Raw genomic sequence first — 18,003 nt, 5'->3', positions numbered from 1 at the left:
TACAACAGATATTTTTTTGAGACAGTGTTTCTTGGTTTCCCTGTGCTATAGCCTTAGTTGTAGTGGGCTAGCTCTATAGAGCACACTAGTCTCAAACTCACAGAAATATGCCTGTATGTGCAATCTGATAGCTGGGGTTAATCACATTTATCATCATTGTCTGGCTCTTAAACATAATTTGCATTCCATTAATGCTGCCATTTTTAAGTTCTTCCAGGGTCACCTGACAGCTGAGACTTTGAAAAATTTAAAAAGGGTCAGGGAACTGCAAGTCGGTCCAGTAAGCCAATGAAAGATTTCAACAGAAAAGATAGTACCATAATTATTTCAGAGTACACTAGTGACATGCTCTCATGTCACACTTTAATGATAGTTTTGAACACAGATGTGCCAGAAGATGGGGAAGATAGGAAAGGCAGAACAAAGAAAAGATAAAACCTATGGCAGGGAGGTCTTGCTTAACTTATGTCTTATTCTATGTAATCATCTTATGAAGAATTGCCTCCTCTTTATGATTTCCAGGGGGAAATGGAAGGAAATGGGAGAATTCTAGAAAGTCAGCAGAACTAAGAGTTGTGTTCTCAGTATTTGAAATAACACCTACACAAAAGCTCTGGCCGCAGACAATTGCATTCCCTCATAAGCATCTTCCTTGTTTTAAAGGAGGAGCTCTATTTTATTCTGCATATCTCAGGGCATGATGGAACAGTCCTAAGGCAAAGATTCCAGGTTGTTACTGTTTCTGCCAATAAATTTTCAAGTTTTGAGAATGAGCATTGATCCATCTCCATGATTGAGAGTCTTGCTTGCTCAGTCCAACCCTCAAAACAAAAGGGTTTTCCCTTTCAAACAGTTGTCACTTGAGTTTATCTTGCCCATCTGGGATGACTATGATTTTCTGTAGAAAACTGGCCCTTTCTGGAACACCAGGCCCTAATGTTCAATGTGCCCAAGCAATGTCTGCTGATCAGATTTTTAACAGTCTTGTTTTGTTAGAAGGAGATGGGCCTGGGGGCTCTCTGTGAATTAGGAGTTTCTCCTTTTCATGGTTTGGAGCCAAATGTCCGGGACAATCTTAGAGATCAAATGTATATTTTAGCATCCTAATCTCTAACATGCCTTATTAGCACACTACTCATCTTTGTGTAATTTTATAGGCAGCACTCCCTCAGCTAAATCCTATTTTGTGGGTCTCAATATCCCTATGAATTGGTACGTCTTTTTATATGAACAATTCTACTCTTCCACATCACAGTTTAGTATTGGAGTGCAATCCAACACAAGAATGCCATGTATGGATGTATGGATATGTTCAGTGTCTCAAGCCTATAATATCACTCTGAGGATTCAGAAGTATGTACGTCACTATGAGTTTGGGACTAGCCTGCTCTACAGTGCAACTTTCATGTCATGCTCCAGTGCTATACATAGAAAAAAGTTGTCTCCCTGGAAACAGGATGCATCCCTGGATCATGAAATGACTTTGGGAGCACATGTCAAATGGAGGGATACTCCCTTAGCCTAGAGGCAGGAGGGAGGACATAGTCCCTAATCCAAATGATTTGACAGATTTTTGACTCCTCCTGGAAGACATCACCCTCCCTGTGGAGTTGGGGACAGAAATAGGACAGGAGCCGAATTGGGAGGCATGGCAGGGAGGGAGAGGGACCTTCGATCAATATGTAAAATAAGAAAAAAAATAAATATGTAAAAATAAAAGAAAAAAGCTATCTCAAAAATCAAAAATAAATAAATATAAGTATGTAAAGAAATAAAGAAAATGTATTTTACACGATACACACAATTAATTTAACATGAATCTTGTACCTAAACATTAAATGTGTACTGCAGAAGTTGTAGAAGACACTGGAGAAATTAGGCCTCTCTAGGTTTGTCTCTTTGTCTTACTGTGCACAAAAAGAACTCTGGTGCTGACTATACAAGCCTTTCTACAGAAAGCTCTCTGATGGAAATGAAATGCTTTCTACTGAGTGAAGTATTCATACTCCAGCACCCAGGTCTGGGGAGTTGCTAGGACCATATGGTACCTCACAGAACACTGAATGTGGCCAAAGTTTCCCACCAAGCAACCTGGAGGGCCTGCCACACCAACTCCCAGGCCTCCCCATCCCATCCTCCCTATCTGAGGATAGCATCTCCTCACTCACCATATTGTGGCTTCTGTGTTCATCCATGGTCCACTCACAATTTACTACAGTAGCACTCCCAGAACAGAAATCAATGCACTGGCACTTGTTCTGCTTAACGAAGCCTGAAGCAAGAGTAAAAGGTTACAGTGTATTTACAGGAAGTGTTCTGCAATGCCTGTGACTGTCAGGTTGGCCAGCTCTTGTTGATTGGCTGGTTAAGCTTGAACAGCAAGAGCACTTCCTCAAGGGTTAGAGTGTGCTTAAAGACACACCAAAGGGTTTCTAGGCCCTGGCTTCTACTCAAGACTCAGACGTTGTAGATACCTGTAGAGACGCAAATCTCAATGTCACTTACCCCTGTCTAAAATAGACAACCCCACTCTCTTCCTACAGTGTGTGAGATCATCATCTGCCTCTTCCACAAAATATGCAGATGTTGCAGATACAATTACACAATGCAGACTAGAATAATTAACTTATTCAACAGCCGGAAAGGGAAAATTCCCAGCTATCCATGCAGAAACATCCTGAGTATCAGCCCAGGCTTTGTCCCCTATAGCCAGGCCTCGGCTAGAGGAGATTCTGGGACCAATTCAGGTGGACTCTCCCCTACACACTTCCACAACAAAAGGAGATCAAGGGGATCCATATTGGAAAGGAAGAACTAAACTCTATTTGCAGATGATATTCAAAACCAAAAAAAAAAAAAAAAAAAAAAAAAAAAAAGAAAAGAAAAGAAAAGGAAATGGAGAAAAAGGAGGAGGGATTCAGCAAAATGCACATTTATCAGAGGCATTAGTTTATAGACCCTGTTGAAGAATCACATTGGCTGTGATGGTTCACAGAAAGTCCAGAGAAGTATTTATGAGCAGGCTGGAGTCAGTAACTGATGCTCATCTGCCAGAAGCACAAATCTGCTGAGACATGGTTAAATTGGAAATATAAGTAAAACATATACATTTAATTGGAACTCTTAATTCCTTACCTTTAGTGATCAAGAAGGACAACAAGACCAGGGAGAAAATTCCATCCTCAGGAAAGTTATACTTGTCTGCAGTCCTTTTTACCGGTAAGAAGTGGATCCAAGCTGTATGACATTTGATCCTCTGAATCCTATCTAAACTGTGTTGTATAAAAGGACATAAAAGTTTTAGATATATTATCATCACCAATCTGTATCGAAAACATAGATATTTGTTATCTGTAAAACAGCAGGAATGTACTTATGCCTTTGAGTCCTAGCAAAAACTACAGATTTGGGTTAGAAGCTTCTACATTTTTCTTCTGTCACGAGAGATCCATGTATAGATTGGCCTTGCTATCCTTCTTGATCATTAAAGAGATCCAATTTAATATATATGTTTTAACTTATGTTCCCAAGTTTAAACATGTCTCAGCAGATCTCTGCTTGTGGAAAATGAGCATCAGTTACTGATTACATCCTGTTCCTAAATGCTGCTCTGGACTTAGTGTGAACCAGCACAGCCAATGTGAATCTTCAACAGGGTCTATAAACTAATGCCTCTGATAAATCTTCCATTTCCTGAATCCCCCACCCATTTTTTTTATTTTATTTTATTTTATTTTATTTTGGTTTTGAATAGAATTTTACCCTTCTCTCGCCCAAGAAAACACACTGCAAAAGTAAGCAGGAAGTAGTACATGAAAGAATACATTTCACCTTTTCCCTGCTTGAGATGCTATATCAAAAGGAAACTCCTATACATAGGGGGCTAGGTGACTAACCTGTACACCAAAAAAACACCAGAAGTCTTTTATCTATTGGAGGCACAAAAATTGGGCCTCTAATGTCCATAGCAAAGAGGGAATATGATGGAAAAATTCATAACTAAAAGGTATAAAATTAGGGCTTATTGCAAGAAGGAAAAAATAAACAGAAAAATAATTTCTACCAGTAGATAAATCCCTGACTACAGAGTACAGAGCCCACACCCTGTTCTCAGAAGAAGTAAAAACACAGGAAGACCCACAACATTTCAGGTGTGCTTATCAATCTTACATAAACAAGTGAGAGATACTATTAACTTAGATCCATGATGACCTTGCAAATGAACTTTGTACTCTATGAACTGCCTGATCTTGGAAACCTTGTGAAATGAGACTAGTGGTCTCAAACTTCCCTTTCTGTTTACCCTGCTAAAAACCCTTCACAAATTTAAACCACTACCTTACTTTTCTGACAGAGTGAGGTCCCAGCTGGCTTGATTTTTAGCAATAAAAACCTTTTGCTTTTGCAGTCAGTAGTCGTTTCCTTGGAGGTTGAGGAAACCCATAGGCATAATAGTAATAATCTGCTCAAGGAGGCTTTATAGTCAACAGAACTCCAGGTGACAGGTGTTTGAAAATCAAAACACTGATGTGTCAGAGATATGCCTATATTACTTCCTGCTTACTTTTGCAGTGTTTTCTGAGCTGCAAGTATGCTAAAATGTTGGCAATACCATCAAAAGGAAAGGGAATTAAGAAAAATCAAACATTTATCAAAGGCATTAGTTTTTACACCCTGTTGAAGATTCACAACCGCTCGAGTGGTTCACCTTAAGTCCAGGGAGAGCAATATTGAGGAGCAGGCTGTAGTCAGCAACTGATGCTCATCTGCCAGAAGCACAAATCGGCTGAGACATGGTCAAAGTGGGAACAGAAGTTAAAATGTATATATTTAATTGGAAATCTTAGTTCCTTACCTTTAGTGAAGAACAGGAAGACCGGGAGAAAATTCCATCCTCAGGAAGGCTGTACTTATCTGCAATCCTGTTAACATGTAAGAAGTGGATCCAAGCTTTATGACATTTGATCCTCTGAAGCCAATATGAACTGTGTTATATAAAAGGACATAAAAGATTCAGATATATTACTATTACCAATCTTAGCTGAAATCCATATTGTAGAAAAAGTAGATATTGGGTATCTGTAAAAGAGAAGGAATGTACTTATGCCATTGATATATGCAGGCTGAACACTGTATGCATAATTAATAAATAAATGTTCAAAAACGACATATATGTCTTTATATTTTTAGATCCTTATTGAGGAGCCATATTAAGGCTGCCTAATACTGCCAAGCTGACAATGTTATGGTTAGCCCAGCCATTAATACTATCAGATCTGAGAAGGATATATTTAATTAACTGTTCAATATAGTAAAAAAAAAAAAAAAAGACAGGGACCAGTCAATATACTCCTAGCCATAACCAATTGTCTATGGCATTGAGGGCAGAAGTTCTTCACCAAGGACATAATGTGAGAGTTTTTTTGATTTTGTTTTTGTTTTTTTTTTTTTTTTTTTTTTTTTTTTTTTTTGTCTTTCCTCTATGGAAGAGGGACATGGAAATTTCTGACCTTATTTTGTCTAGGCAAAGTTGGTACAAGCAATTTTTCAATACCCTATAGACTCTACAATGCCTAAGCTTGGTCCTACCTGGCAGCAGTCATTGTAGTTGAGCATCTTGCACCCTGGTCAGTGTCCTAACAATCCATGCTGCCTCATAATCTTCTTTACAGGCCTAGGTTAATTTTTATTACCAGTGATTCTTTGTCTGATATTATTACAGCTTTTTAGTTAACATTTAAATACCTTATCTATACAGATCTCTGTAGTATTAGAAGTCTGTCTAGGTATATCTAAATAGACAACTTTGTATGAGTTACTTGTTTTAAGCTTAAACTTTTAGAACATGTATGGGAGACAGAGTGATGTTTATCCCTGTTATTAATCATTAATACTTAGTTTGATTATAGCCAACAGTTAATTTATAAGGATGGCCAGTATCTTGTGTTTCATATCATTTTATAATAGGTGAAACAGCTTTTATAAAACGAAAACTTTGTATTGCCCATTTTAGCTTTAAAAATACTGATATTAATTTGAAACTCCTTTTAGGGAAATATGAAACATCTATGTGACTCAATTTACCTAAATAGCTTACGCTTACCAAATGGCTAAAACAAGGACGCATTGCCTTTTGTATCATAAAAAATGAGCATCTTAACTTTTGGTTAGACTGTCTAGCAGACTCTTCCATGAAGCAGGAATCTTGTAGCAATGTGTATGTTGTAACAGCAGTCACTTTCCTGTGGGTTCTGCATATCCAGTTCATACAGCATAAAGTCAAACAGTCCACACAAGAACAGTATTTTGCACAAATGGCTGGTCTTGCCATATTGGAGGCAATCTCCAGAACTTTTTAACAAGTACATAAAATTTTCTTTAGAGAAATAAATGGAACTTTTAAACAATTAGAATGGTATGGTCAAAATTTTTTATGCATATTACTAATCTTAAATTTATGTTTATAGATATGAGAGTCCACAACCAACAGTTTACATCTTTCACTGAACTTTTTACAAAATTTCTTTGAACCTCTATATCCTTTTATATTACCTTTATTCTCTCCCTCATTTTATCAGACATCCTTATCATAAACAACTCTCTCCTTTTCTATTTTTATTTTTTTCTCTTATCAATCACTCTTACTCAGAGGTTTTGTGGCTAAAGTTAACATCTTGCTTATTTATTTAAATCTTACTGTGATGCTTTCCCTTGAGATTCTATATGCTGCAAGCAATATAGATCTCAGAGCCCCCTCTTCAGACTTAGTTCCCCCAGGTAACTCCTGCTCTGTCTCCAGCCCAATTGCCCTGGTCTATGCCGCAGGTGTGAAAAAAAGTGAATATCTCACTACAGTTCCCCTTTAAGTCTAAGAAAAGATTTAGGCATGATACAAAAACTATATACAAAACAGTGAATAAGAAGTGTGCTCTAAGAAAAGGAAAATTGAGTAAATATAAACTTATGACCTAACTATCTAGTACTAGCATAAAGACAAAACAGGGTTTACAATAGTGCTGTCCAAAGCTGGAAAGCTTAAGTGTAGTAAGTAATATATCTAACTAGGAAGACAGAATAATAGTTGTGACAATTTAATATTCAACCTCATGAAAGACCTGAGAAGGAAAATAACAATACTAGGGTAGGCAGGAAGTGTAGATGGTCAACTTCCAAATGGTGCAGCAAGGACTGAAACAGCATGTTACCTAGGCAGTCACCCAAGGTCTCACAGCAAGGTTGGTACAGCCAGTTTTGGCTAAGGCCTAGAATACCTGGCAGACCACAACAAAAGCAGGAAGGTAAGAAGCCTGTCTTACTCTGATTTGGCAGGGTTCAGCAGTCTTCAAAGGTCTAAAATCTATTTAGCATTGTTTCTTTGAGTGTCTGATCTTGAGCCACATAACTTTCTAGAGACTTCATGAATCTATAAGTCTCTTGCTTGCTCCATCTACAAATGATTCCATATTCTACATATTCCCATTCTAATATATTATCTGAATGGCATGTAAACAGCCTTCCAGAAACAATGTTCTTTCTGCTAGGTTTTGATTATCCTCAGACATGGAACAGCTTCTGCTATACTTTCCATCTGGTGTTCCTGTTTTTTAACCTTATTAGCAGCTTCATTCAATAAGGAACGAGCTGTTTCTGCCAGCATGTTATTGCATTGCACTGTTTCTGCTTTGGTTATTGAAGCATTTAACATATAACAAATTCTGTTTTCTAGTTGGTCATTTTTATGTTCCATGTTTTGTATTCTACCTGTAAGCTCTTTATTTGCCTCTCTAATATTCTGAATTTTTCTCTAAGCATTCTGTATTTTCCCTTCTAATTTTGAGCTCTTCATTGTTATTTTCAATATTATGCATTTTGTTTTTAAGCTCTCTATTGTCATTTTCCATATTTTGAACCCCTGTTACTAAGACTCTTATGGTTTGTAAAATTTCCTTATTGTTTGCACTAATATCAAACCATTTATACTATCATAACATTGATACCCATTCTACTACCAAAATAAGTATATATTTTTTAAACCATGATATTCTTCTCTTAAAATTCCTTGTATATATGAAGTAAAAGGATTTCTAAAGTCTTGCATCATAAGATTATCCAACCTAGGTATGGAACAAATGATCTCATATATTATATCTTCTTAAATTGTGAAGACTATTGCATTTACCTTAGGTGTAATTCTGCTGTCCTCGAACTTTGATGGTTTTAGTTGTTGATCTCAACTTGTGGTGGTAATGCCTGGAGGAGACCCACCAAATAGGATCCAGCAGCAGATAATCCTTCTGATCTTGTTCCCTGTAGAATATCCCTTAACAAACTAAGGCAAGCAAAATTTTGTTAAATGAATGAGTGAAAGGAGCCTTGTGCAAATTTCGGGGGACCCCAGCGCTAACAGGTGTTGCCTCTTACTGGCACCTTTGGGCTGCAGGAAACACACCAGCTGGGCAGGTGCCATGTGCGCCACAGCTGCAAATGCAAAGTGGGGAAATGGTAAAAGATGAGAAGCAGTGCAAGCTTTCTCAGGGCCGCTGTGGAGATAAAGTTGTAGGGCAGAGGCAAATGTCCCACAAGCTGTGGTATATCCACCTGGTTAGGCAAGGAACCCTGCCCATTCGGGGGTTGGTGTGGGAAGTGAGCAGCATCTGCTGCCTTGGTGAAAACCAGGTCCGGTAAAAATCCGAATTCCACTTCTGACACCAGATATCGACGTTTGGTAAGGATCAGGAGAAGAAAATAGGCTGAATAGATGTTTATTCAGGGAGAAATAACTTACAACATAGACAGATGAACTCCAGCAGGTTCCTGTTCCCAGGAATCTGTTCCTGTGCTGCAGGGAAGAGAGCTCTCCCAGTATGCTCCTCAAAATTATTTCCCCTGGGTCACATCCGGCCCTGTCTCCACCCCCAATGGGCGTGGTCTGTGCTGCAGGCAGGGACAAGGCAATTATCTCACTACAAATACTGAATGCTCCATTTAATTCATTTGTCAAACATTAGTCAACCAATGGTAGGGCAATGGCAGAGGTGTTCTTTTAATATGTATAAAGAGCAAATAGGAATTGCTTCCCCTAATACTAAAGACACTCCATAACTGCACATATTATCTGCCTTAAAGAATGGCATACTTTCACATATTCCCTGCCTGAAGGGTGTCTATAAGCCTGTATATGCCCAGATATATTGCTTTTAGATAGGAGATATTCACCAAGAAGGCCCAGACAACCTATGGTAGGAAAGATAATATCTTAGGGACAATAGTTGTTATTTGAGCTCTCTGTATCCATGACAAGTTGGAATGGGTTCCCATATAGGATTTCAGAAAGGCAGAATGTGTTACAGAACTGTCAAAGCCACTCAGGGAAGCTTTATGTGGAATTAGATGATGAGATCCATCTTTAACTACTTGATGGCAGTGCACATGTTTAATATCAGAACTAAGGAGGCTGTCAGCAATCAAAAATTAAATACAATAATAAAACAAAACACATAAGGAAGAATCAGATTCACCTTAATATGAGTTGTACCATCTGGTGGTATTCTGCATGTATAAAGGGTATTGAAGGAGGAGGCTCTCCTTCTGTTGCTGCTTGCTCTAGCTACCGCTACCAAGTTTATTACTTTACAAGCTTTAGAGCTTTCTCCTTTGGACTTTAAGAGTATAATGATGACCAGCTGAGACATGTACCCTGATGAACTAAACAACTGCTATAGTCTTCAGATGCCCATTGTTAGGCAGCCATTTTTGCACTACCTGAACCACAGCCTATGAGACATTATAATAAATCCATGCATTACATTCATGGAGAGATTCATCCTACCATCCTTGTTCATGCAGAGAACCTCGAATAATGCAGTTAGTTTTTGCTTTCTTTTGATTTTAACCTGCTATTGAACATGTGTTGACTAACAATATTGCTCACAAATACAAACTTCCTAGTTTCATTTCTCTCCAAATAGTAAACCTTCTAGGAAGTCTACTGTTTTCATTACTATGCATTTTCGAAGCACTTGCTCTGAGTTTCAGGGATAAAACTCCTACATTCTTAGAGCCATCATCCAGCTTTCTAGGAGGGGAAAAAGCTACTATCTTGTTTGTCATCTGGATCCTGCTTCTCTTTCTTGATTTTAAGTGCCTGTGACAACCAGGTAAAAAGCAAATGCAGTTGACCTAAACACAATGTTAAGCCATGTAACAATTATCTCTTTTTGTATCTGCATATGTCTCTGTAGGAGTTTGGCTGCAAATCATGTCAAAGGAGAAACTCCTGATTTACAAACAGCCCCTTGGCCCATCCTCATATCATAGAAGAGGTCACTCTCAGGCTGCTTATGGGGGAATTATTGGAGTGGTCTGCCAGATGGTCAAGTTTTCTTCTAGAGAAAATCATAGTTCAGTCAGAAGGGCAAGATGAGCCCAGAGGAGAACTGTTGGAAAAGGTAAACACTGTTTTGTTGAGGGGTTGACTGAGCAAGCAAGACATGTGTTTAGGTCCTGACTCACAAAGAAGGAACATAGCTCTTTCTCAAACCCACAAATGAACATAGTACAGCCATTATCAGCCTGGCGACCTAGACTTCGACCCTCAGGTATTGAGAATGAAATAGATCCCCTCCTTTAACATAATGAAGATGCTTTGGAGAGAATGCAATTGTCTGAATCCAGGGCATTTGTGGTTCATGTCAAGGTTGCTTCATGTCCTGTGCACACTACTACTCCCACCACATGGAGCTGGGGTTATCGGTCCCAAGGGCACTGTGGGCTTAATCACTGAAGTTCCCCAGATGAACTGTTTTCTCCTCTTGATGCAATGCTTGAGTAGGCTGCTCATGAGCTGGTCACATTGAAAGATAACTCCTACTGAATTCCTAAAAGCCTCCCATTTCTTCCATCTACCCCCAAAAGGAGGGAACAGGAATCTATTCCTCATAAGAAGCTTACTAAGAATATATCAAAGGATAAGCAAGATGTCCCTTCCCCAAGTTTTATCTTTTCTTTTTTCAGCCTTTCCTCTATTCCTCATGTTCTGGACCAATACTCCAAGTACTGTCAGTGAATTGTGAACCTCTGTTTATTATTACTCATGTACTATTAAATAATTATTATACTAATTTTTCTGTTGAAAACTTTAATGGCATTCCTGGCCTTACTTGCTGTTTCTTATTACTACTTAAATTCTTCAAAGTGTCAGTTTTAATCTGACCCTGAAAGAACTTAAAAATGGCAGTAACTTTGTAATGCTAAAGTCTGTTTTAGGATCCAGGTTGTGGTGGTGCTTGCCTTTAACCCTAAACCATTTTAAATGCCATATTCTGCAGGTCTTTGAAAGGTTTGAAGAATTCCTATCTCTCTCAAATACATCTCTGTGTATCTTGAAAAACCTAACTAACTTAACTCTAAGCTTTGACTATCCTAGGAAATTATTTATAATCTGTAATACATTATACATACATTATACATTACATTTATAAATGAGCTATATAAACACAATACCTAAACAAGAGGAGAAATATACATATCACAAAATTGACCTTAAATTTGTATCAATAAATGAAAATACATTCCAAAGCAAAGTAATCATATCTATACCATAATCCCCTTTTTGCCTTTAAAGACATATTGGTTGTGATCATTAACCATTTATGACCAACCCCATTAAAATGAAAACAAACATTTATAAACAATATTTTGGAATTTGGGCGTTGTTCTTTCCAAACTACTTCCTGCTGATAGGGGGCACTGTCATAGGGATCCTAAGAAGACACAGAAATCCTGGCTGTAGTCTGCAAGGCTGGCTTGTTCAAGCTGTTTTAAATGAAGGATCACCTGGTACGCTGTTTCAGGGGGTCTGGCTTGCTCAAACCACATTAGTCTGGAAGGAATCCACAGCTTTTCATTTTCTGTGGAAACAAAAATAGAAATCCTTTTCCCCAGTAACTTGTACATGAACTTAAATTTTTGAGTCAAAGCATTTTTAAAATATATAAATTGAATTGATCCAGCACCATTTGTTTTAACAGTTGTTATTTCCTAAGCAGTCAAAAGATACAAAGACAATATAACACCATATAGTAACCAGATTCTCTCTGAGCTTTTCATCTTTACGTGGCTTTATTATTACTCTGTTTGTTTTACATTTTATTTTTTGAGAAAGGGTTTCTCTATGTAACTCTTATCTGTCCTGGAATTTACTCTGCATACCAGGTTTACTTTGAAATCACAAGAGATCTGCTTGCCTCTGTCTCTCAAATTCTGGGATTAAAGTTGTGTGCCACCACACCCAGTTCCTCTTTGTCTTTTTAAAACCATTTAATTTTTTCACTATGTCTATGTATATTTTAAAACACAATGAAAACCTTTAGAGGTTTTTCTTAATATGATTTTGTCTTTACTGTAAATGTTTATATTTTTCTGGCCATGAGTCTTTTATCTGGTAAACAACAATATTGCTGAAATGAAAGTGATATTTGTTCTTGCTGTGGTTTACCAAAGATGGCGGCAGGTGTTTTTACCGCCAGCACTGAAAGTTGTGCCCACGGCCTTGGTCTGCACTGCCATTCAGCAAGCATGCTGCCGGCTTGGAGATGTGGTCGCTGCCATTGCCATCTCTCATACACACCAATACATTGTTAGCTGTGATTCTATAAAGCCATGCAGTTTTTTGCAGCTTTTGCTGAGTCAGGAACCGTCCCTTAAAGGAGCCGCGCAAATATCTAATTGTCTCTCACAAAGCAGAGTCCAACCGAGAAAAACACTGCTACCAAAAAACCTTGCTTGTCTCTGTTCTAAAACCTTTTTAAGCTTTTGTTAAATTTTAAATGGGCACCATACGTAAGGAGTGTGTTTTTTTTTCTCCTGCTGCCAGTCTTGTCCTGCAGCCGCACCAGCCCCAATTAACACACTGAGACTCGGTATTTGATATTATGTTGTTGGCCAGTTACTAGTTACTTATCAGCTAGCTCTGTCTTAAGTGTTAACCCATTTCTATGTATTTCCATGTCGTCTTACCAAGAGCAGAGGAACTGCGGTTCTGTTCTCTCCAGACTCTCCATCTTGACTCCTCCTTCCTACTTCTTCTATCCTCCTTGTCTCCTAGTCCCTCCTATCTTCCTTCCCTATTGGCCAACAGTGCTTTATTCATTAACCAGTATGAGAAACATATTTACATAATGGCATCTCCCATCAAATGTCATTACTGGGGTCCCTGTGACATTGGTACACTGGTACTGGTACTTGTGTTGCGCACAGCATTGCTGGTCACATTAACGCCCAATGTGAGTCTGCTCTGCTCCAAGGCCTTTGCTGGCACAGCAAATGCCTCCAGCTTCTTCTCCCCATTGGCCATGTAGGAGTTCTGACAGACACAACATCTGCAATGTACGCAGGCTCTCTGGTTAGAGTAACAATGGCAGCACTGTCTGCTGCATGTAAAATTACTTGGATTTTGCATATCATGCCCACATTTACATCCTTTCTTTCCCTGAGGCTTTTTGTACACAGTCATGGTAGGACTTCCTGGCATGACATGATGACTAAGAATCTTTGCCTTTCCTGCCTTGTCTTTTTTAAGAATACCTGGCTTGGGTTTAGAGTGGGATTTCTAGGATCCATGTTCATGACTATTTTTCATGCTTTTAGTAGATAAAAGTACACTTTTGGTGGTCTTGGTTGTTATGCCTCCATTGGAAACTGTAGCTATAAGTTGAAGGACGATTTTCCTTTCATGCTTCACCATCACAAGAGCAGAAGCCCCAAGTGTTGTGCCTCTGATAATGGTAGAAATTGGAAGTGGCTGAACTTTTTCACTGTCAATTTCAGATCTGGTTCTTTTTCGATTCAACTTTGCTACCTTTGGAGTTGCTGCTGTACTTGCTAACACATGAGGTGTAGGGCTGGTAGACATAAAAATATTATGGTTAAGAGACTTGCAAGAAAGCTTCAAAAAAAGTTTCATTGGATACAGTGGCTTCCAAATTTGTATACAAATTAGGACATCCAAACTGCGGATTACTTCCTCATCACTCAGCAAAAAAAAGAGTCACCAGGTTTTGTCTCTTCACTCAAACTCCAGATATCAATACCTGTGGAGCACAAGTCAGTGGTTACCATGTCACAGACAGGTGACAGGCTCTCAGACAGGTCCTCAGTTTTTATATCAACAGTATTACACATGTCAATCATATTTGGATGTTTGGGTGAGGAGATATTTATACCAAATCTATCTATTGAAACTCCTTTGTAATTAGGCAAATCATTGACAACAGAACTGCCAATAGCAATGCTGAGGGCAATTTCAGACTTTGGAGATAAATTAGCATGGGGATCTGCTGTGGGTTATAGGGTTGAAGGTAAAGGGGAATGTGTCAAACACAGAGTGAAGGATGAGTCTGAAGGTTTCTCTGTGTCCTCACAAAACAATGATCCTTCATTGAGTAAAGCTAAAATATAAGAAGAACAGTCAACTGCTTCTCTTATGTCCTGTGCCAGTCTTGTCTGGGTTATATATTCACATAGTTTCTTATAGCAGTTTACTAGGATGCTTAACTGCTTGTTTTCCTCAAAGTGCTCATAGTCTATGCACCAGCTACATGAAGTTTTCATCATCATTTTCTTGCCTTTACAAGTTTTGCAGACATAGTGTTGGCAGGTGGATTTGGTGGGTGCAATAGGATCTTGTAGCAAATGTCCACAAACACAGCAAGAGAGGGACTGTCGCAAGTAAGGCAGGATCCTGATAATCTTTTGAAATGCCTTGGGGTCTCCAGGGTCATGGTTGAGCACTAGGCGGTTGGTGGAAATGTAGAGAGCAGTAGCATTCACGGGGTTCATTGCCAAAACTTGAACACCAATGGCTCTCAGTTGAAAAAAAAATCCGGATGCAAGTTTCTAAGCAGCCAGGGAACAATGGCGAGTTTACAACTATTAGGAGAAATCTGAGCCGAACCACAGGCCAAAAAAACAACTAAAATCCATGCAAGTGTGCAAAGCTAAAGCTTCCTCCCACACATGGGGCCTCGGTGCCCCTCCTCTGTCCCTTAGTCCTGCAGACCAAAGAGAGAGGAAACTAGTGAGCAACCAGCTTTCAAGTTCAACCAAGGTGGCCACAGATTGTATGATCTGGCCTGGAATGGCACTTGGTTTAGCCCCGTAGCTCTCCTGGTGGCCTGGGCTCGAGCAGCATATCTGGCAGCAGATGCACCTCTGGATGGAGCTGCAGAGCATCAGTATGGACCTGATGGGTTCCAGGTGAACACCCATATCTTCAGCCAGGGGCCCTTACTCCATTGCAGTGCCTGTGAAGGGGCAGTGGTATGACAAGGACTACCATGCAGGAGTGGAGTGCCAGAAGCTTAGGCAGTGGTGGGTGTGGCTGCTGTAATCTTGCAATACTAGATATTGGGTCCATTCTGTGCCTCAAGCAGGAGGAAAGAGGCCCCTGCCCAAAAGGGAGACCAGGGAGAAAATGTGCAGGCCCAAGGTTCTATGAGTGGGCAGAAAACAGGCCCAGCTAGCAGTGGCTCCACCACTTATTCCTAGGTTCCAAACTCAGGATCACCATCACAATTGCAGGCCATTCACAGCCCCAGCCCACTCACAGCCCTGCCATCTTTTCAGCACAGCACTGATGACTCATCCCAGCTCTACTGCCACTGCCACTGCCTGCTGAGCTATGGCTTAGGTGAGTTCACTGCTCCAGGCCACCACCACAGCCTAGCAAAGAGGCCCTCTGCAGTCCCCTCCCTTGGGCCTGGCTGCCCTCACCTTCACTTCATGCACAGCTCTACCTCATTTGGGCACATACTGCTCTGGTTGTGGTGGATGGTGCAGTGCTTCAGGCCCACCTGGTATCCTAGAACAGAGCATGCTTAGTGCAAGCCTCACGCTCTCTCTGCCCCTTCCCCAGGAGCTCTCAAATTCTCTCTCTCCTAGGTTGTATGGGTTCTGGTGGATTGGTTAGAAGGCACATTGTCACTTCACTTGGGCTGTCCCTGTAGTGCACTGTGGTGCAGGGCCCAGGGTCCCAGGGGGCCTCCCCATATCTAGCTGCCTTGAGATCATTATGTCAAGGGGCAGAGACACTGTCATCCTTGAGACTCTGATGTGGCTAGCCCTAGCTAGCATGGGCAAAGCATGCTTTCAATCGCTCCCCCCCATCCCTGCATCTTCCTTTCCATCCGCTTCCCCTTTCACCTGATTTGTCTCTAAAAGCCCCCTTTATGCCCTCCTGGAGCTACCGACTGGCCCATGCCATGTGCAACACACCTCACAACTCATATTCCCCTGCCCGATAATGTAGCCTTTCGCCATTAATAGTGCACTTTGACAGGCCATTTAGAAAACCCTATAAACACATTAGCCCATGCACACCATCCCCGCCTGCCTAGCTCCAACCCCTTCCCCCACGTACCACCCCCAATCAAACATGAGCACACTGCTCATGACCTGCTCTCCACTTCTGGCTCCGAGAACAGGGCATGCTCAGTGCAATCTTCAAGCTCTCTATGCCCCTCCCACACGTTCTCTCAAATTCTCTTTCTCCAAGGTTTTGGTGGATTGGATAGAAGGCATATTGTCCCTTCTATTGGGCTGTCCTGTAGTGCACTATGGTACAGGGCCTGGGGTCCCAGCCAGGCCTCCCCATGTCTCACCAACTGATGTGGGAGGAGGAACCTCTGGATAATAGACCAATAGACTCTAACACAATTGAGGCAGTCATCAAAACCCTCCCAACCAAAAGAATCCCAGGGCAAGATGGCTGCAGTGCAGACTTCTACTAGAAATCCAAAGAAAAGCAAATACCAATATTCCTCAATAGTTCCACACAATAGGAACAGAAGGCATATTACCACACTCTATGAGGCCACAAGTACCTAGGTACCAAAGATACAAAAAGATACAAACGAGAAAGAGAACTACAGACTAATATCCCTCATGAACACGAATGAAAAAGGCCTCAATAAAACACTAGCAAATCAAATCCAGGCACACATGAGGGAAGTCATCCACAATGACAAAGGAGGCTTCATTCCTGCATTGCAGGGATGGTTTATCATGTCACACCCAACCTCAATCAACAAGGAAGACACAACTCAGGGGAGATCTTCTAGCAGTTTAATCATGATCCTTGAACATGCTTCTTCTTCTAACTCCAGGGAAACAGAGTTAAATCCCCTTGTGCAGACCAACGCTAGTGAGCAATGTGGACCCTGCAGATAGGATGCTCTTATAGGGAAGCAGGCATGCTGAACAGGCTTAGCCAAATAAGGACTTGTTTATGACAGAGAGCGCTCACCATCTGGAAGTTGGAAGGGGGAAGCCAGTGCCATCTTTAAAGCATGGCACTTCGCAGCTCTCTACATTATCATTTGAAAATCTATCAATGTGATCAACCATATAAACAAACTGAAAAAGAAAAACCATGTGATCATCTTACTGGATGCTGAAAAAGCCTTTGATAAAGTTCAACCCCATTTCATGATAAAGGTCTTGGAGAGACAGGGATAATCAGTAAACCAACAGCCAACATCAAACAGAATGCAGAGAAACTTAAGGTGATTCCTCTAAAATCAGGAACAAGATAAGTCTGTTCTCTGTCCATAGTTCTTCAATATTGTCCTTGAAGTTCTTGCAAAAGGAGTAAAACAACAATAAGAGATCAACTGGATGCAAATTGGAAAGTAAGAGTCAAACTATCATTATTTGCACATGATATGATAGTTTACATAAAGGACACAAAAAGCTCTACCAGGGAACTGCTACAGCTGACATAAACATTCTGCAAACGAGCAAGATACAAGAGAAGATCAAAAAAATCAGTAGCCCTACAATATACTACAATATACAGATGACAAAGGGGCTCAGATAGAAATCAGAGAAATATTACCCATTACAATAGCCACAAACAACATAAATTATGTTTGACTAATGCTTACCAAACATGTGAAAGATTTATATAGCAAGAATATTGGGTCTTTTGTAAGACCCTCAGAATGA

At 40.1% G+C, this 18,003-nt stretch overlaps 1 pseudogene; it reads right to left on the bottom strand.

Annotated features, from left to right (window-relative positions):
- Positions 1–2,457: 2,457 nt before the first annotated feature.
- LOC127214643 (E3 ubiquitin-protein ligase MSL2-like) lies at positions 2,458–14,838 on the bottom strand (annotated as a pseudogene).
- Between the last annotated feature and the right edge of the window lie 3,165 nt (positions 14,839–18,003).

This window comes from Phodopus roborovskii, unplaced genomic scaffold, assembly GCF_943737965.1.
Source record: "Phodopus roborovskii unplaced genomic scaffold, PHOROB, whole genome shotgun sequence".
Taxonomy (NCBI): domain Eukaryota; kingdom Metazoa; phylum Chordata; class Mammalia; order Rodentia; family Cricetidae; genus Phodopus; species Phodopus roborovskii.
The sequence above is the reverse complement of the archived record's forward strand: the minus strand, read 5'-3'. Positions and strand labels throughout refer to the sequence as shown.